At 58.9% G+C, this 19,339-nt stretch overlaps 8 non-coding genes across 8 annotated transcripts; all 8 read right to left on the bottom strand.

The window, feature by feature from the left end:
- Positions 1 to 411: 411 nt before the first annotated feature.
- Positions 412 to 530, bottom strand: LOC145426874 (5S ribosomal RNA). Its single transcript, XR_013907595.1, has one exon. It is a non-coding gene; the product is annotated as a 5S ribosomal RNA (ribosomal RNA).
- Positions 531 to 2,809: 2,279 nt separating this feature from the next.
- On the bottom strand, positions 2,810 to 2,928 carry LOC145427507 (5S ribosomal RNA). Its single transcript, XR_013908049.1, has one exon. It is a non-coding gene; the product is annotated as a 5S ribosomal RNA (ribosomal RNA).
- A 2,001-nt stretch (positions 2,929 to 4,929) lies between these two features.
- On the bottom strand, positions 4,930 to 5,048 carry LOC145427508 (5S ribosomal RNA). The gene has a single exon (XR_013908050.1). It is a non-coding gene; the product is annotated as a 5S ribosomal RNA (ribosomal RNA).
- A 2,000-nt stretch (positions 5,049 to 7,048) lies between these two features.
- Positions 7,049 to 7,167, bottom strand: LOC145426462 (5S ribosomal RNA). Its single transcript, XR_013907172.1, has one exon. It is a non-coding gene; the product is annotated as a 5S ribosomal RNA (ribosomal RNA).
- Positions 7,168 to 9,167: 2,000 nt separating this feature from the next.
- Positions 9,168 to 9,286, bottom strand: LOC145426573 (5S ribosomal RNA). The gene has a single exon (XR_013907283.1). It is a non-coding gene; the product is annotated as a 5S ribosomal RNA (ribosomal RNA).
- A 2,946-nt stretch (positions 9,287 to 12,232) lies between these two features.
- Positions 12,233 to 12,351, bottom strand: LOC145426684 (5S ribosomal RNA). The gene has a single exon (XR_013907395.1). It is a non-coding gene; the product is annotated as a 5S ribosomal RNA (ribosomal RNA).
- Positions 12,352 to 14,470: 2,119 nt separating this feature from the next.
- On the bottom strand, positions 14,471 to 14,589 carry LOC145427690 (5S ribosomal RNA). Its single transcript, XR_013908232.1, has one exon. It is a non-coding gene; the product is annotated as a 5S ribosomal RNA (ribosomal RNA).
- Positions 14,590 to 19,027: 4,438 nt separating this feature from the next.
- On the bottom strand, positions 19,028 to 19,146 carry LOC145426795 (5S ribosomal RNA). The gene has a single exon (XR_013907513.1). It is a non-coding gene; the product is annotated as a 5S ribosomal RNA (ribosomal RNA).
- Positions 19,147 to 19,339: the final 193 nt, after the last annotated feature.

Raw genomic sequence — 19,339 nt, forward strand, 5'->3', positions numbered from 1 at the left:
CAGCCAGCAGCCACAGGCCCTGGTGTGGTGTAAGTGGCCTCAGCCAGCAGCCACAGGCCCTGGTGTGGTGTAAGTGGCCTCAGCCAGTGCCACAGGCCCTGGTGTGGTGTAAGTGGCCTGAGCAAGAGTCACAGACCCTGGTGTGGTGTAATTGGCCTCAATAGCAACTAATGCCCTGGTGTGGTGTAGGTGGCCTCAGCCTGCAGCCACAGGCCCTGATGTGGTGTAAGTGGCCCCAGCCGGTCACTCAGGCCCTGGTGTGGTGTAGGTGGCATCAGCTAGCAGCACAAGACATTGGAAAAGAGCCAAAATCAATGTCGTTAATGTGCCCTCATTAATGGGCAGCTGCTTTTGGTCTTTTAATACACCCCTTCTCTGGATCAAAAGCGGTTCAATGACATGAAAATGAAAGGCTTACAGCACCAGGTATTCCCAGGTAGTCTCCCATCCAAGTACTAACCAAGCCCAGCCCTGTTTAGCTTCCGAGATCAGACGAGGTCGGGCATGCTCAGGGTGGTATGGCCGTAAGCTGCTGGCCCCAGCACAATGTCTCAATTTATGGATTCAACTGATTAGGTGGCAAGTACCTGAAGTTACGAAGACAATCCTTTAACCATACCTGCATGTTTGCATAATACCCTAACCCAAAGGCTCAGTTTAGCATTTATCTAACAGCACAGGCCCTGGATTGTTGAAGATGGCCTCAGGAACCAGCACAGGGCCTGGTGTGTTGTACATGGCCACAGCTAGCAGCACAGGGCCTGGTTTGGTGAAGATGGCCTCGGCCAGAAGCGCAGGGCCTGGTGTGATGTGAGTGGCCTGAGCAAGAGCCACAGGCCCTGGTGTGGTGTAAGTGGCCTCAGCCAGAAGCCACAGGCACTGGTGTGGTGTAAGTGGCCTCAGCCAGTAGCCACAGGCCCTGGTGTGGTGTAAGTGGCCTCAGCCAGCAGCCACAGGCCCTGGTGTGGTGTAAGTGGCCTCAGCCAGCAGCCACAGGCCCTGGTGTGGTGTAAGTGGCCTCAGCCAGCAGCCACAGGCCCTGGTGTGGTGTAAGTGGCCTCAGCCAGAGCCACAGGCCCTGGTGTAGTGTAAGTGGCCTCAGCCAGTGCCACAGGCCCTGGTGTGGTGTAAGTGGCCTGAGCAAGAGCCACAGACCCTGGTGTGGTGTAATTGGCCTCAATAGCAACTAATGCCCTGTTGTGGTGTATGTGGCCTCAGCCAGCAGCCACAGGCCCTGGTGTGGTGTAAGTGGCCTCAGCCAGTGCCACAGGCCCTGGTGTGGTGTAAGGGGCCTCATTAGCAACTAATGCCCTGGTGTGGTGTAAGTGGCCTCAGCCAGCAGCCACAGGCACTGGTGTGGTGTAAGTGGCCTCAGCCAGCAGCCACAGGCCCTGGTGTGGTGTAAGTGGCCTCAGCCAGCAGCCACAGGCCCTGGTGTGGTGTAAGTGGCCTGAGCCAGCAGCCACAGGCCCTGGTGTGGTGTAAGTGGCCTCAGCCAGAAGCCACAGGCACTGGTGTGGTGTAAGTGCCCTCAGCCAGCAGCCACAGGCCCTGGTGTGGTGTAAGTGACCTCAGCCAGCAGCCACAGGCCCTGGTGTGGTGTAAGTGGCCTCAGCCAGCAGCCACAGGCCCTGGTGTGGTGTAAGTGGCCTCAGCCAGTGCCACAGGCCCTGGTGTGGTGTAAGTGGCCTGAGCAAGAGTCACAGACCCTGGTGTGGTGTAATTGGCCTCAATAGCAACTAATGCCCTGGTGTGGTGTAGGTGGCCTCAGCCAGCAGCCACAGGCCCTGGTGTGGTGTAAGTGGCCTCAGCCAGTGCCACAGGCCCTGGTGTGGTGTAAGTGGCCTGAGCAAGAGCCACAGGCCCTGGTGTGGTGTAAGTGGCCTCAGCCAGCAGCCACAGGCCTTGGTGTGGTGTAAGTGGCCTGAGCAAGAGCCACAGGCCCTGGTGTGGTGTAAGTGGCCTCAGCCAGAAGCCACAGGCACTGGTGTGGTGTAAGTGGCCTCAGCCAGTGCCACAGGCCCTGGTGTGGTGTAAGTGGCCTGAGCAAGAGCCACAGGCCCTGGTGTGGTGTAAGTGGCCTCAGCCAGCAGCCACAGGCCTTGGTGTGGTGTAAGTGGCCTGAGCAAGAGCCACAGGCCCTGGTGTGGTGTAAGTGGCCTCAGCCAGCAGCCACAGGCCCTGGTGTGGTGTAAGTGACCTCAGCCAGCAGCCACAGGCCCTGGTGTGGTGTAAGTGGCCTCAGCCAGCAGCCACAGGCCCTGGTGTGGTGTAAGTGGCCTCAGCCAGTGCCACAGGCCCTGGTGTGGTGTAAGTGGCCTGAGCAAGAGTCACAGACCCTGGTGTGGTGTAATTGGCCTCAATAGCAACTAATGCCCTGGTGTGGTGTAGGTGGCCTCAGCCAGCAGCCACAGGCCCTGGTGTGGTGTAAGTGGCCTCAGCCAGTGCCACAGGCCCTGGTGTGGTGTAAGTGGCCTGAGCAAGAGCCACAGACCCTGGTGTGGTGTAATTGGCCTCAATAGCAACTAATGCCCTGGTGTGGTGTAAGTGGCCTCAGCCAGCAGCCACAGGCCCTGGTGTGGTGTAAGTGGCCTCAGCCAGCAGCCACAGGCCCTGATGTGGTGTAAGTGGCCCCAGCCGGTCACTCAGGCCCTGGTGTGGTGTCGGTGGCATCAGCTAGCAGCACAAGACATTGGAAAACAGCCAAAAGCAATGTCGTTAATGTGCCCTCATTAATGGGCAGCTGCTTTTGGTCTTTTAATACACCCCTTCTCTGGATCAAAAGCGGTTCAATGACATGAAAATGAAAGGCTTACAGCACCAGGTATTCCCAGGTAGTCTCCCATCCAAGTACTAACCAAGCCCAGCCCTGCTTAGCTTCCGAGATCAGACGAGGTCGGGCGTGCTCAGGGTGGTATGGCCGTAAGCTGCTGGCCCCAGCACAATGTCTCAATTTATGGATTCAACTGATTAGGTGGCAAGTACCTGAAGTTACGAAGACAATCCTTTAACCATACCTGCATGTTTGCATAATACCCTAACCCAAAGGCTCAGTTTAGCATTTATCTAACAGCACAGGCCATGGATTGTTGAAGATGGCCTCAGGAACCAGCACAGGGCCTGGTGTGTTGTACATGGCCACAGCTAGCAGCACAGGGCCTGGTTTGGTGAAGATGGCCTCGGCCAGAAGCGCAGGGCCTGGTGTGATGTGAGTGGCCTGAGCAAGAGCCACAGGCCCTGGTGTGGTGTAAGTGGCCTCAGCCAGAAGCCACAGGCACTGGTGTGGTGTAAGTGGCCTCAGCCAGCAGCCACAGGCCCTGGTGTGGTGTAAGTGGCCTCAGCCAGCAGCCACAGGCCCTGGTGTGGTGTAAGTGGCCTCAGCCAGCAGCCACAGGCCCTGGTGTGGTGTAAGTGGCCTCAGCCAGAGCCACAGGCCCTGGTGTGGTGTAAGTGGCCTCAGCCAGTGCCACAGGCCCTGGTGTGGTGTAAGTGGCCTGAGCAAGAGCCAAAGACCCTGGTGTGGTGTAATTGGCCTCAATAGCAACTTATGCCCTGGTGTGGTGTAAGTGGCCTCAGCCAGCAGCCACAGGCCCTGGTGTGGTGTAAGTGGCCTCAGCCAGCAGCCACAGGCCCTGGTGTGGTGTAAGTGGCCTGAGCAAGAGCCACAGGCCCTGGTGTGGTGTAAGTGGCCTCAGCCAGAAGCCACAGGCACTGGTGTGGTGTAAGGGGCCTCAATAGCAACTAATGCCCTGGTGTGGTGTAAGTGACCTCAGCCAGCAGCCACAGGCCCTGGTGTGGTGTAAGTGGCCTCAGCCAGCAGCCACAGGCCCTGGTGTGGTGTAAGTGGCCTCAGCCAGTGCCACAGACCCTGGTGTGGTGTAATTGGCCTCAATAGCAACTAATGCCCTGGTGTGGTGTAAGTGGCCTCAGCCAGCAGCCACAGGCCCTGGTGTGGTGTAAGTGGCCTGAGCAAGAGCCACAGGCCCTGGTGTGGTGTAAGTGGCCTCAGCCAGCAGCCACAGGCCTTGGTGTGGTGTAAGTGGCCTGAGCAAGAGCCACAGGCCCTGGTGTGGTGTAAGTGGCCTCAGCCAGAAGCCACAGGCACTGGTGTGGTGTAAGTGGCCTCAGCCAGTGCCACAGGCCCTGGTGTGGTGTAAGTGGCCTGAGCAAGAGCCACAGGCCCTGGTGTGGTGTAAGTGGCCTCAGCCAGCAGCCACAGGCCTTGGTGTGGTGTAAGTGGCCTGAGCAAGAGCCACAGGCCCTGGTGTGGTGTAAGTGGCCTCAGCCAGCAGCCACAGGCCCTGGTGTGGTGTAAGTGACCTCAGCCAGCAGCCACAGGCCCTGGTGTGGTGTAAGTGGCCTCAGCCAGCAGCCACAGGCCCTGGTGTGGTGTAAGTGGCCTCAGCCAGTGCCACAGGCCCTGGTGTGGTGTAAGTGGCCTGAGCAAGAGTCACAGACCCTGGTGTGGTGTAATTGGCCTCAATAGCAACTAATGCCCTGGTGTGGTGTAGGTGGCCTCAGCCAGCAGCCACAGGCCCTGGTGTGGTGTAAGTGGCCTCAGCCAGTGCCACAGGCCCTGGTGTGGTGTAAGTGGCCTGAGCAAGAGCCACAGACCCTGGTGTGGTGTAATTGGCCTCAATAGCAACTAATGCCCTGGTGTGGTGTAAGTGGCCTCAGCCAGCAGCCACAGGCCCTGGTGTGGTGTAAGTGGCCTCAGCCAGCAGCCACAGGCCCTGATGTGGTGTAAGTGGCCCCAGCCGGTCACTCAGGCCCTGGTGTGGTGTCGGTGGCATCAGCTAGCAGCACAAGACATTGGAAAACAGCCAAAAGCAATGTCGTTAATGTGCCCTCATTAATGGGCAGCTGCTTTTGGTCTTTTAATACACCCCTTCTCTGGATCAAAAGCGGTTCAATGACATGAAAATGAAAGGCTTACAGCACCAGGTATTCCCAGGTAGTCTCCCATCCAAGTACTAACCAAGCCCAGCCCTGCTTAGCTTCCGAGATCAGACGAGGTCGGGCGTGCTCAGGGTGGTATGGCCGTAAGCTGCTGGCCCCAGCACAATGTCTCAATTTATGGATTCAACTGATTAGGTGGCAAGTACCTGAAGTTACGAAGACAATCCTTTAACCATACCTGCATGTTTGCATAATACCCTAACCCAAAGGCTCAGTTTAGCATTTATCTAACAGCACAGGCCATGGATTGTTGAAGATGGCCTCAGGAACCAGCACAGGGCCTGGTGTGTTGTACATGGCCACAGCTAGCAGCACAGGGCCTGGTTTGGTGAAGATGGCCTCGGCCAGAAGCGCAGGGCCTGGTGTGATGTGAGTGGCCTGAGCAAGAGCCACAGGCCCTGGTGTGGTGTAAGTGGCCTCAGCCAGAAGCCACAGGCACTGGTGTGGTGTAAGTGGCCTCAGCCAGCAGCCACAGGCCCTGGTGTGGTGTAAGTGGCCTCAGCCAGCAGCCACAGGCCCTGGTGTGGTGTAAGTGGCCTCAGCCAGCAGCCACAGGCCCTGGTGTGGTGTAAGTGGCCTCAGCCAGAGCCACAGGCCCTGGTGTGGTGTAAGTGGCCTCAGCCAGTGCCACAGGCCCTGGTGTGGTGTAAGTGGCCTGAGCAAGAGCCAAAGACCCTGGTGTGGTGTAATTGGCCTCAATAGCAACTTATGCCCTGGTGTGGTGTAAGTGGCCTCAGCCAGCAGCCACAGGCCCTGGTGTGGTGTAAGTGGCCTCAGCCAGCAGCCACAGGCCCTGGTGTGGTGTAAGTGGCCTGAGCAAGAGCCACAGGCCCTGGTGTGGTGTAAGTGGCCTCAGCCAGAAGCCACAGGCACTGGTGTGGTGTAAGGGGCCTCAATAGCAACTAATGCCCTGGTGTGGTGTAAGTGACCTCAGCCAGCAGCCACAGGCCCTGGTGTGGTGTAAGTGGCCTCAGCCAGCAGCCACAGGCCCTGGTGTGGTGTAAGTGGCCTCAGCCAGTGCCACAGACCCTGGTGTGGTGTAATTGGCCTCAATAGCAACTAATGCCCTGGTGTGGTGTAAGTGGCCTCAGCCAGCAGCCACAGGCCCTGGTGTGGTGTAAGTGGCCTCAGCCAGCAGCCACAGGCCCTGGTGTGGTGTAAGTGGCCTCAATAGCAACTAATGCCCTGGTGTGGTGTAAGTGGCCTCAGCCAGCAGCCACAGGCCCTGGTGTGGTGTAAGTGGCCTCAGCCAGAGCCACAGGTCCGGGTGTGGTGTAAGTGGCCTCAGCCAGAGCCACAGGTCCTGGTGTGGTGTAAGTGGCCTCAGCCAGTGCCACAGGCCCTGGTGTGGTGTAAGTGGCCTCAGCCAGCAGCCACAGGCCCTGGTGTGGTGTAAGTGGCCTCAGCCAGCAGCCACAGGCCCTGGTGTGGTGTAAGTGGCCTCAGCCAGCAGCCACAGGCCCTGGTGTGGTGTAAGTGGCCTCAGCCAGTGCCACAGGCCCTGGTGTGGTGTAAGTGGCCTGAGCAAGAGCCACAGACCCTGTTGTGGTGTAATTGGCCTCAATAGCAACTAAGGCCCTGGTGTGGTGTAGGTGGCCTCAGCCAGCAGCCACAGGCCCTGGTGTGGTGTAAGTGGCCTCAGCCAGAGCCACAGGTCCTGGTGTGGTGTAAGTGGCCTCAGCCAGTGCCACAGGCCCTGGTGTGGTGTAAGTGGCCTGAGCAAGAGCCACAGACCCTGTTGTGGTGTAATTGGCCTCAATAGCAACTAAGGCCCTGGTGTGGTGTAGGTGGCCTCAGCCAGCAGCCACAGGCCCTGGTGTGGTGTAAGTGGCCTCAGCCAGCAGCCACAGGCCCTGGTGTGGTGTAAGTGGCCTCAGCCAGCAGCCACAGGCCCTGATGTGGTGTATGTGGCCCCAGCTGGTCACTCAGGCCCTGGTGTGGTGTAGGTGGCATCAGCTAGCAGCACAAGACATTGGAAAACAGCCAAAAGCAATGTCGTTAATGTGCCCTCATTAATGGGCAGCTGCTTTTGGTCTTTTAATACACCCCTTCTCTGGATCAAAAGCGGTTCAATGGCATGAAAATGAAAGGCTTACAGCACCAGGTATTCCCAGGCGGTCTCCCATCCAAGTACTAACCAAGCCCAGCCCTGCTTAGCTTCCGAGATCAGACGAGGTCGGGCGTGCTCAGGGTGGTATGGCCGTAAGCTGCTGGCCCCAGCACAATGTCTCAATTTATGGATTCAACTGATTAGGTGGCAAGTACCTGAAGTTACGAAGACAATCCTTTAACCATACCTGCATGTTTGCATAATACCCTAACCCAAAGGCTCAGTTTAGCATTTATCTAACAGCACAGGCCCTGGATTGTTGAAGATGGCCTCAGGAACCAGCACAGGGCCTGGTGTGTTGTACATGGCCACAGCTAGCAGCACAGGGCCTGGTTTGGTGAAGATGGCCTCGGCCAGAAGCGCAGGGCCTGGTGTGATGTGAGTGGCCTGAGCAAGAGCCACAGGCCCTGGTGTGGTGTAAGTGGCCTCAGCCAGAAGCCACAGGCACTGGTGTGGTGTAAGTGGCCTCAGCCAGCAGCCACAGGCCCTGGTGTGGTGTAAGTGGCCTCAGCCAGCAGCCACAGGCCCTGGTGTGGTGTAAGTGGCCTCAGCCAGCAGCCACAGGCCCTGGTGTGGTGTAAGTGGCCTCAGCCAGAGCCACAGGCCCTGGTGCGGTGTAAGTGGCCTCAGCCAGTGCCACAGGCCCTGGTGTGGTGTAAGTGGCCTGAGCAAGAGCCACAGGCCCTGGTGTGGTGTAAGTGGCCTCAGCCAGCAGCCACAGGCCCTGGTGTGGTGTAAGTGGCCTCAGCCAGCAGCCACAGGCCCTGGTGTGGTGTAAGTGGCCTCAGCCAGCAGCCACAGGCCCTGGTGTGGTGTAAGTGGCCTCAGCCAGAGCCACAGGCCCTGGTGTAGTGTAAGTGGCCTCAGCCAGTGCCACAGGCCCTGGTGTGGTGTAAGTGGCCTGAGCAAGAGCCACAGACCCTGGTGTGGTGTAATTGGCCTCAATAGCAACTAATGCCCTGGTGTGGTGTAGGTGGCCTCAGCCAGCAGCCACAGGCCCTGGTGTGGTGTAAGTGGCCTCAGCCAGTGCCACAGACCCTGGTGTGGTGTAATTGGCCTCAATAGCAACTAATGCCCTGGTGTGGTGTAAGTGGCCTCAGCCAGCAGCCACAGGCCCTGGTGTGGTGTAAGTGGCCTCAGCCAGCAGCCACAGGCCCTGGTGTGGTGTAAGTGGCCTCAATAGCAACTAATGCCCTGGTGTGGTGTAAGTGGCCTCAGCCAGCAGCCACAGGCCCTGGTGTGGTGTAAGTGGCCTCAGCCAGAGCCACAGGTCCGGGTGTGGTGTAAGTGGCCTCAGCCAGAGCCACAGGTCCTGGTGTGGTGTAAGTGGCCTCAGCCAGTGCCACAGGCCCTGGTGTGGTGTAAGTGGCCTCAGCCAGCAGCCACAGGCCCTGGTGTGGTGTAAGTGGCCTCAGCCAGCAGCCACAGGCCCTGGTGTGGTGTAAGTGGCCTCAGCCAGCAGCCACAGGCCCTGGTGTGGTGTAAGTGGCCTCAGCCAGTGCCACAGGCCCTGGTGTGGTGTAAGTGGCCTGAGCAAGAGCCACAGACCCTGTTGTGGTGTAATTGGCCTCAATAGCAACTAAGGCCCTGGTGTGGTGTAGGTGGCCTCAGCCAGCAGCCACAGGCCCTGGTGTGGTGTAAGTGGCCTCAGCCAGAGCCACAGGTCCTGGTGTGGTGTAAGTGGCCTCAGCCAGTGCCACAGGCCCTGGTGTGGTGTAAGTGGCCTGAGCAAGAGCCACAGACCCTGTTGTGGTGTAATTGGCCTCAATAGCAACTAAGGCCCTGGTGTGGTGTAGGTGGCCTCAGCCAGCAGCCACAGGCCCTGGTGTGGTGTAAGTGGCCTCAGCCAGCAGCCACAGGCCCTGGTGTGGTGTAAGTGGCCTCAGCCAGCAGCCACAGGCCCTGATGTGGTGTACGTGGCCCCAGCTGGTCACTCAGGCCCTGGTGTGGTGTAGGTGGCATCAGCTAGCAGCACAAGACATTGGAAAACAGCCAAAAGCAATGTCGTTAATGTGCCCTCATTAATGGGCAGCTGCTTTTGGTCTTTTAATACACCCCTTCTCTGGATCAAAAGCGGTTCAATGGCATGAAAATGAAAGGCTTACAGCACCAGGTATTCCCAGGCGGTCTCCCATCCAAGTACTAACCAAGCCCAGCCCTGCTTAGCTTCCGAGATCAGACGAGGTCGGGCGTGCTCAGGGTGGTATGGCCGTAAGCTGCTGGCCCCAGCACAATGTCTCAATTTATGGATTCAACTGATTAGGTGGCAAGTACCTGAAGTTACGAAGACAATCCTTTAACCATACCTGCATGTTTGCATAATACCCTAACCCAAAGGCTCAGTTTAGCATTTATCTAACAGCACAGGCCCTGGATTGTTGAAGATGGCCTCAGGAACCAGCACAGGGCCTGGTGTGTTGTACATGGCCACAGCTAGCAGCACAGGGCCTGGTTTGGTGAAGATGGCCTCGGCCAGAAGCGCAGGGCCTGGTGTGATGTGAGTGGCCTGAGCAAGAGCCACAGGCCCTGGTGTGGTGTAAGTGGCCTCAGCCAGAAGCCACAGGCACTGGTGTGGTGTAAGTGGCCTCAGCCAGCAGCCACAGGCCCTGGTGTGGTGTAAGTGGCCTCAGCCAGAGCCACAGGCCCTGGTGTGGTGTAAGTGGCCTCAGCCAGCAGCCACAGGCCCTGGTGTGGTGTAAGTGGCCTCAGCCAGAGCCACAGGCCCTGGTGCGGTGTAAGTGGCCTCAGCCAGTGCCACAGGCCCTGGTGTGGTGTAAGTGGCCTGAGCAAGAGCCACAGGCCCTGGTGTGGTGTAAGTGGCCTCAGCCAGCAGCCACAGGCCCTGGTGTGGTGTAAGTGGCCTCAGCCAGCAGCCACAGGCCCTGGTGTGGTGTAAGTGGCCTCAGCCAGCAGCCACAGGCCCTGGTGTGGTGTAAGTGGCCTCAGCCAGAGCCACAGGCCCTGGTGTAGTGTAAGTGGCCTCAGCCAGTGCCACAGGCCCTGGTGTGGTGTAAGTGGCCTGAGCAAGAGCCACAGACCCTGGTGTGGTGTAATTGGCCTCAATAGCAACTAATGCCCTGGTGTGGTGTAGGTGGCCTCAGCCAGCAGCCACAGGCCCTGGTGTGGTGTAAGTGGCCTCAGCCAGTGCCACAGGCCCTGGTGTGGTGTAAGGGGCCTCAATAGCAACTAATGCCCTGGTGTGGTGTAAGTGGCCTCAGCCAGCAGCCACAGGCACTGGTGTGGTGTAAGTGCCCTCAGCCAGCAGCCACAGGCCCTGGTGTGGTGTAAGTGGCCTCAGCCAGCAGCCACAGGCCCTGGTGTGGTGTAAGTGGCCTCAGCCAGCAGCACAGGCCCTGGTGTGGTGTAAGTGGCCTGAGCAAGAGCCACAGGCCCTGGTGTGGTGTAAGTGGCCTCAGCCAGAAGCCACAGGCACTGGTGTGGTGTAAGTGCCCTCAGCCAGCAGCCACAGGCCCTGGTGTGGTGTAAGTGACCTCAGCCAGCAGCCACAGGCCCTGGTGTGGTGTAAGTGGCCTCAGCCAGCAGCCACAGGCCCTGGTGCGGTGTAAGTGGCCTCAGCCAGCAGCCACAGGCCCTGGTGTGGTGTAAGTGGCCTCAGCCAGCAGCCACAGGCCCTGGTGTGGTGTAAGTGGCCTCAATAGCAACTAATGCCCTGGTGTGGTGTAAGCTGCCTCAGCCAGCAGCCACAGGCCCTGGTGTGGTGTAAGTGGCCTGAGCAAGAGCCACAGGCCCTGGTGTGGTGTAAGTGGCCTCAGCCAGCAGCCACAGGCCCTGGTGTGGTGTAAGTGGCCTCAGCCAGCAGCCACAGGCCCTGGTGTGGTGTAAGTGGCCTCAGCCAGCAGCCACAGGCCCTGGTGTGGTGTAAGTGGCCTCAGCCAGAGCCACAGGCCCTGGTGTAGTGTAAGTGGCCTCAGCCAGTGCCACAGGCCCTGGTGTGGTGTAAGTGGCCTGAGCAAGAGCCACAGACCCTGGTGTGGTGTAATTGGCCTCAATAGCAACTAATGCCCTGGTGTGGTGTAGGTGGCCTCAGCCAGCAGCCACAGGCCCTGGTGTGGTGTAAGTGGCCTCAGCCAGTGCCACAGACCCTGGTGTGGTGTAATTGGCCTCAATAGCAACTAATGCCCTGGTGTGGTGTAAGTGGCCTCAGCCAGCAGCCACAGGCCCTGGTGTGGTGTAAGTGGCCTCAGCCAGCAGCCACAGGCCCTGGTGTGGTGTAAGTGGCCTCAATAGCAACTAATGCCCTGGTGTGGTGTAAGTGGCCTCAGCCAGCAGCCACAGGCCCTGGTGTGGTGTAAGTGGCCTCAGCCAGAGCCACAGGTCCGGGTGTGGTGTAAGTGGCCTCAGCCAGAGCCACAGGTCCTGGTGTGGTGTAAGTGGCCTCAGCCAGTGCCACAGGCCCTGGTGTGGTGTAAGTGGCCTCAGCCAGCAGCCACAGGCCCTGGTGTGGTGTAAGTGGCCTCAGCCAGCAGCCACAGGCCCTGGTGTGGTGTAAGTGGCCTCAGCCAGCAGCCACAGGCCCTGGTGTGGTGTAAGTGGCCTCAGCCAGTGCCACAGGCCCTGGTGTGGTGTAAGTGGCCTGAGCAAGAGCCACAGACCCTGTTGTGGTGTAATTGGCCTCAATAGCAACTAAGGCCCTGGTGTGGTGTAGGTGGCCTCAGCCAGCAGCCACAGGCCCTGGTGTGGTGTAAGTGGCCTCAGCCAGAGCCACAGGTCCTGGTGTGGTGTAAGTGGCCTCAGCCAGTGCCACAGGCCCTGGTGTGGTGTAAGTGGCCTGAGCAAGAGCCACAGACCCTGTTGTGGTGTAATTGGCCTCAATAGCAACTAAGGCCCTGGTGTGGTGTAGGTGGCCTCAGCCAGCAGCCACAGGCCCTGGTGTGGTGTAAGTGGCCTCAGCCAGCAGCCACAGGCCCTGGTGTGGTGTAAGTGGCCTCAGCCAGCAGCCACAGGCCCTGATGTGGTGTACGTGGCCCCAGCTGGTCACTCAGGCCCTGGTGTGGTGTAGGTGGCATCAGCTAGCAGCACAAGACATTGGAAAACAGCCAAAAGCAATGTCGTTAATGTGCCCTCATTAATGGGCAGCTGCTTTTGGTCTTTTAATACACCCCTTCTCTGGATCAAAAGCGGTTCAATGGCATGAAAATGAAAGGCTTACAGCACCAGGTATTCCCAGGCGGTCTCCCATCCAAGTACTAACCAAGCCCAGCCCTGCTTAGCTTCCGAGATCAGACGAGGTCGGGCGTGCTCAGGGTGGTATGGCCGTAAGCTGCTGGCCCCAGCACAATGTCTCAATTTATGGATTCAACTGATTAGGTGGCAAGTACCTGAAGTTACGAAGACAATCCTTTAACCATACCTGCATGTTTGCATAATACCCTAACCCAAAGGCTCAGTTTAGCATTTATCTAACAGCACAGGCCCTGGATTGTTGAAGATGGCCTCAGGAACCAGCACAGGGCCTGGTGTGTTGTACATGGCCACAGCTAGCAGCACAGGGCCTGGTTTGGTGAAGATGGCCTCGGCCAGAAGCGCAGGGCCTGGTGTGATGTGAGTGGCCTGAGCAAGAGCCACAGGCCCTGGTGTGGTGTAAGTGGCCTCAGCCAGAAGCCACAGGCACTGGTGTGGTGTAAGTGGCCTCAGCCAGCAGCCACAGGCCCTGGTGTGGTGTAAGTGGCCTCAGCCAGCAGCCACAGGCCCTGGTGTGGTGTAAGTGGCCTCAGCCAGCAGCCACAGGCCCTGGTGTGGTGTAAGTGGCCTCAGCCAGAGCCACAGGCCCTGGTGCGGTGTAAGTGGCCTCAGCCAGTGCCACAGGCCCTGGTGTGGTGTAAGTGGCCTGAGCAAGAGCCACAGGCCCTGGTGTGGTGTAAGTGGCCTCAGCCAGCAGCCACAGGCCCTGGTGTGGTGTAAGTGGCCTCAGCCAGCAGCCACAGGCCCTGGTGTGGTGTAAGTGGCCTCAGCCAGCAGCCACAGGCCCTGGTGTGGTGTAAGTGGCCTCAGCCAGAGCCACAGGCCCTGGTGTAGTGTAAGTGGCCTCAGCCAGTGCCACAGGCCCTGGTGTGGTGTAAGTGGCCTGAGCAAGAGCCACAGACCCTGGTGTGGTGTAATTGGCCTCAATAGCAACTAATGCCCTGGTGTGGTGTAGGTGGCCTCAGCCAGCAGCCACAGGCCCTGGTGTGGTGTAAGTGGCCTCAGCCAGTGCCACAGGCCCTGGTGTGGTGTAAGGGGCCTCAATAGCAACTAATGCCCTGGTGTGGTGTAAGTGGCCTCAGCCAGCAGCCACAGGCACTGGTGTGGTGTAAGTGCCCTCAGCCAGCAGCCACAGGCCCTGGTGTGGTGTAAGTGGCCTCAGCCAGCAGCCACAGGCCCTGGTGTGGTGTAAGTGGCCTCAGCCAGCAGCACAGGCCCTGGTGTGGTGTAAGTGGCCTGAGCAAGAGCCACAGGCCCTGGTGTGGTGTAAGTGGCCTCAGCCAGAAGCCACAGGCACTGGTGTGGTGTAAGTGCCCTCAGCCAGCAGCCACAGGCCCTGGTGTGGTGTAAGTGACCTCAGCCAGCAGCCACAGGCCCTGGTGTGGTGTAAGTGGCCTCAGCCAGCAGCCACAGGCCCTGGTGCGGTGTAAGTGGCCTCAGCCAGTGCCACAGGCCCTGGTGTGGTGTAAGTGGCCTGAGCAAGAGCCACAGACCCTGGTGTGGTGTAATTGGCCTCAATAGCAACTAATGCCCTGGTGTGGTGTAAGCTGCCTCAGCCAGCAGCCACAGGCCCTGGTGTGGTGTAAGTGGCCTCAGCCAGCAGCCACAGGCCCTGGTGTGGTGTAAGTGGCCTCAGCCACTGCCACAGGCCCTGGTGTGGTGTAAGTGGCCTGAGCAAGAGCCAAAGACCCTGGTGTGGTGTAATTGGCCTCAATAGCAACTAATGCCCTGGTGTGGTGTAGGTGGCCTCAATAGCAACTAATGCCCTGGTGTGGTGTAAGTGGCCTCAGCCAGCAGCCACAGGCCCTGGTGTGGTGTAAGTGGCTTGAGCAAGAGCCACAGACCCTGGTGTGGTGTAATTGGCCTCAATAGCAACTAAGGCCCTGGTGTGGTGTAGGTGGCCTCAGCCAGCAGCCACAGGCCCTGGTGTGGTGTAAGTGGCCTCAGCCAGCAGCCACAGGCCCTGGTGTGGTGTAAGTGGCCTCAGCCAGCAGCCACAGGCCCTGATGTGGTGTAAGTGGCCCCAGCCGGTCACTCAGGCCCTGGTGTGGTGTAGGTGGCATCAGCTAGCAGCACAAGACATTGGAAAACAGCCAAAAGCAATGTCGTTAATGTGCCCTCATTAATGGGCAGCTGCTTTTGGTCTTTTAATACACCCCTTCTCTGGATCAAAAGCGGTTCAGTGACATGAAAATGAAATGCTTACAGCACCAGGTATTCCCAGGCGGTCTCCCATCCAAGTACTAACCAAGCCCAGCCCTGCTTAGCTTCCGAGATCAGACGAGGTCGGGCGTGCTCAGGGTGGTATGGCCGTAAGCTGCTGGCCCCAGCACAATGTCTCAATTTATGGATTCAACTGATTAGGTGGCAAGTACCTGAAGTTACGAAGACAATCCTTTAACCATACCTGCATTTTTGCATAATACCCTAACCCAAAGGCTCAGTTTAGCATTTATCTAACAGCACAGGCCCTGGATTGTTGAAGATGGCCTCAGGAACCAGCACAGGGCCTGGTGTGTTGTACATGGCCACAGCAAGCAGCACAGGGCCAGGTTTGGTGAAGATGGCCTCGGCCAGAAGCACAGGGTCTGGTGTGATATGAGTGGCCTGAGCAAGAGCCACAGGCCCTGGTGTGGTGTAAGTGGCCTCAGCCAGAAGCCACAGGCCCTGGTGTGGTGTAGGTGGCCTCAGCCAGCAGCCACAGGCCCTTGTGTGGTGTAAGTGGCCTCAGCCAGCAGCCACAGGCCCTGGTGTGGTGTAAGTGGCCTCAGCCAGCAGCCACAGGCCCTGGTGTGGTGTAAGTGGCCTCAGCCAGTGCCACAGGCCCTGGTGTGGTGTAAGGGGCCTCAATAGCAACTAATGCCCTGGTGTGGTGTAAGTGGCCTCAGCCAGCAGCCACAGGCACTGGTGTGGTGTACGTGCCCTCAACAAGCAGCCACAGGCCCTGGTGTGGTGTAAGTGGCCTCAGCCAGCAGCCACAGGCCCTGGTGTGGTGTAAGTGGCCTCAGCCAGCAGCCACAGGCCCTGGTGTGGTGTAAGTGGCCCAAGCAAGAGCCACAGGCCCTGGTGTGGTGTAAGTGGCCTCAGCCAGAAGCCACAGGCACTGGTGTGGTGTAAGTGCCCTCAGCCAGCAGCCACAGGCCCTGGTGTGGTGTAAGTGACCTCAGCCAGCAGCCACAGGCCCTGGTGTGGTGTAAGTGGCCTCAGCCAGCAGCCACAGGCCCTGGTGTGGTGTAAGTGGCCTCAGCCAGTGCCACAGGCACTGGTGTGGTGTAAGTGGCCTGAGCAAGAGTCACAGACCCTGGTGTGGTGTAATTGGCCTCAATAGCAACTAATGCCCTGGTGTGGTGTAGGTGGCCTCAGCCAGCAGCCACAGGCCCTGGTGTGGTGTAAGTGGCCTCAGTCAGTGCCACAGGCCCTGGTGTGGTGTAAGTGGCCTGAGCAAGAGCCACAGACCCTCGTGTGGTGTAATTGGCCTCAATAGCAACTAATGCCCTGGTGTGGTGTAAGTGGCCTCAGCCAGCAGCCACAGGCCCTGGTGTGGTGTAAGTGGCCTCAGAAGCAAATAAGGCCGTATTGTGGTGTATGTGGCCTCAGCCAGGAGCCACAGGCCCTGGTGTGGTGTAAGTGGCCTGAGCAAGAGCCACAGACCCTGGTGTGGTGTAAGTGGCCTCAGCCAGCAGCCACAGGCCTTGGTGTGGTGTAAGTCGCCTCAGCCAGAAGCCACAGGCACTGGTGTGGTGTAAGTGGCCTCAGCCAGCAGCCACAGGCCCTGGTGTGGTGTAAGTGGCCTGAGCAAGAGCCACAGGCCCTGGTGTGGTGTAATTGGCCTCAATAGCAACTAAGGCCCTGGTGTGGTGTAAGTGGCCTCATCCAGAGCCACAGGCCCTGGTGTGGTGTAAGTGGCCTCAGAAGCAAATAAGGCCGTGGTGTGGTGTAAGTGGCCTCAGCCAGAAGCCACAGGCACTGGTGTGGTGCAAGTGGCCTCAGCCAGCAGCCACAGGCCCTGGTGTGGTGTAAGTGACTTCAGCCAGTGCCACAGGCCCTGGTGTGGTGTAAGTGGCCTGAGCAAGAGCCACCGACCCTGGTGTGGTGTAATTGGCCTCAATAGCAACTAATGCCCTGGTCTGGTGTAGGTGGCCTCAGCCAGCAGCCACAGGCCCTGGTGTGGTGTAAGTGGCCTCAGCCAGTGCCACAGGCCCTGGTGTGGTGTAAGGGGCCTCAATAGCAACTAATGCCCTGGTGTGGTGTAAGTGGCCTCAGCCAACAGCCACAGGCACTGGTGTGGTGTAAGTGCCCTCAGCCAGCAGCCATAGGCCCTGGTGTGGTGTAAGTGGCCTCAGCCAGCAGCCACAGGCCCTGGTGTGGTGTAAGTGGCCTGAGCAAGAGCCACAGGCACTGGTGTGGTGTAAGTGCCCTCAGCCAGCAGCCACAGGCCCTGGTGTGGTGTAAGTGGCCTCAGCCAGCAGCCACAGGCCCTGGTGTGGTGTAAGTGGCCTCAGCCAGCAGCCACAGGCCATGGTGTGGTGTAAGTGGCCTCAGCCAGCAGCCACAGGCCCTGGTGTGGTGTAAGTGGCCTCAGCCAGCAGCCACAGGCCCTGGTGTGGTGTAAGTGGCCTCAGCCAGAGCCACAGGCCCTGGTATAGTGTAAGTGGCCTCAACCAGTGCCACAGGCCCTGGTGGGGTGTAAGTGGCCTGAGCAAGAGCCACAGACCCTGGTGTGGTGTAATTGGCCTCAATAGCAACTAATGCCCTGGTGTGGTGTAGGTGGCCTCAGCCAGCAGCCACAGGCCCTGGTGTGGTGTAAGTGGCCTCAGCCAGTGCCACAGGCCCTGGTGTGGTGTAAGGGGCCTCAATAGCAACTAATGCCCTGGTGTGGTGTAGGTGGCCTCAGCCAGCAGCCACAGGCCCTGGTGTGGTGTAAGTGGCCTCAGCCAGTGCCAAAGGCCCTGATGTGGTGTAAGTGGCCTCAATAGCAACTAATGCCCTGGTGTGGTGTAAGTGGCCTCAGCCAGCAGCCACAGGCACTGGTGTGGTGTAAGTGGCCTCAGCCAGCAGCCACAGGCCCTGGTGTGGTGTAAGTGGCCTCAGCCAGCAGCCACAGGCCCTGGTGTGGTGTAAGTGGCCTCAATAGCAAATAATGCCCTGGTGTGGTGTAAGTGGCCTCTGCCAGCAGCCACAGGCCCTGGTGTGGTGTAAGTGGCCTCAGCCAGTGCCACAGGCCCTGGTGTGGTGTAAGTGGCCTGAGCAAGAGCCAAAGACCCTGGTGTGGTGTAATTGGCCTCAATAGCAACTTATGCCCTGGTGTGGTGTAAGTGGCCTCAGCCAGCAGCCACAGGCCCTGGTGTGGTGTAAGTGGCCTCAGCCAGCAGCCACAGGCCCTGGTGTGGTGTAAGTGGCCTGAGCAAGAGCCACAGGCCCTGGTGTGGTGTAAGTGGCCTCAGCCAGAAGCCACAGGCACTGGTGTGGTGTAAGGGGCCTCAATAGCAACTAATGCCCTGGTGTGGTGTAAGTGACCTCAGCCAGCAGCCACAGGCCCTGGTGTGGTGTAAGTGGCCTCAGCCAGCAGCCACAGGCCCTGGTGTGGTGTAAGTGGCCTCAGCCAGTGCCACAGACCCTGGTGTGGTGTAATTGGCCTCAATAGCAACTAATGCCCTGGTGTGGTGTAAGTGGCCTCAGCCAGCAGCCACAGGCCCTGGTGTGGTGTAAGTGGCCTCAGCCAGCAGCCACAGGCCCTGGTGTGGTGTAAGTGGCCTCAATAGCAACTAATGCCCTGGTGTGGTGTAAGTGGCCTCAGCCAGCAGCCACAGGCCCTGGTGTGGTGTAAGTGGCCTCAGCCAGAGCCACAGGTCCGGGTGTGGTGTAAGTGGCCTCAGCCAGAGCCACAGGTCCTGGTGTGGTGTAAGTGGCCTCAGCCAGTGCCACAGGCCCTGGTGTGGTGTAAGTGGCCTCAGCCAGCAGCCACAGGCCCTGGTGTGGTGTAAGTGGCCTCAGCCAGCAGCCACAGGCCCTGGTGTGGTGTAAGTGGCCTCAGCCAGCAGCCACAGGCCCTGGTGTGGTGTAAGTGGCCTCAGCCAGCAGCCACAGGCCCTGGTGTGGTGTAAGTGGCCTCAGCCAGAGCCACAGGTCCTGGTGTGGTGTAAGTGGCCTCAGCCAGTGCCACAGGCCCTGGTGTGGTGTAAGTGGCCTGAGCAAGAGCCACAGACCCTGTTGTGGTGTAATTGGCCTCAATAGCAACTAAGGCCCTGGTGTGGTGTAGGTGGCCTCAGCCAGCAGCCACAGGCCCTGGTGTGGTGTAAGTGGCCTCAGCCAGAGCCACAGGTCCTGGTGTGGTGTAAGTGGCCTCAGCCAGTGCCACAGGCCCTGGTGTGGTGTAAGTGGCCTGAGCAAGAGCCACAGACCCTGTTGTGGTGTAATTGGCCTCAATAGCAACTAAGGCCCTGGTGTGGTGTAGGTGGCCTCAGCCAGCAGCCACAGGCCCTGGTGTGGTGTAAGTGGCCTCAGCCAGCAGCCACAGGCCCTGGTGTGGTGTAAGTGGCCTCAGCCAGCAGCCACAGGCCCTGATGTGGTGTACGTGGCCCCAGCTGGTCACTCAGGCCCTGGTGTGGTGTAGGTGGCATCAGCTAGCAGCACAAGACATTGGAAAACAGCCAAAAGCAATGTCGTTAATGTGCCCTCATTAATGGGCAGCTGCTTTTGGTCTTTTAATACACCCCTTCTCTGGATCAAAAGCGGTTCAATGGCATGAAAATGAAAGGCTTACAGCACCAGGTATTCCCAGGCGGTCTCCCATCCAAGTACTAACCAAGCCCAGCCCTGCTTAGCTTCCGAGATCAGACGAGGTCGGGCGTGCTCAGGGTGGTATGGCCGTAAGCTGCTGGCCCCAGCACAATGTCTCAATTTATGGATTCAACTGATTAGGTGGCAAGTACCTGAAGTTACGAAGACAATCCTTTAACCATACCTGCATGTTTGCATAATACCCTAACCCAAAGGCTCAGTTTAGCATTTATCTAACAGCACAGGCCCTGGATTGTTGAAGATGGCCTCAGGAACCAGCACAGGGCC

Source organism: Astatotilapia calliptera, chromosome 3 (assembly GCF_964374335.1).
Source record: "Astatotilapia calliptera chromosome 3, fAstCal68.1, whole genome shotgun sequence".
In the NCBI taxonomy this organism is placed as follows: Eukaryota; Metazoa; Chordata; class Actinopteri; order Cichliformes; family Cichlidae; genus Astatotilapia; species Astatotilapia calliptera.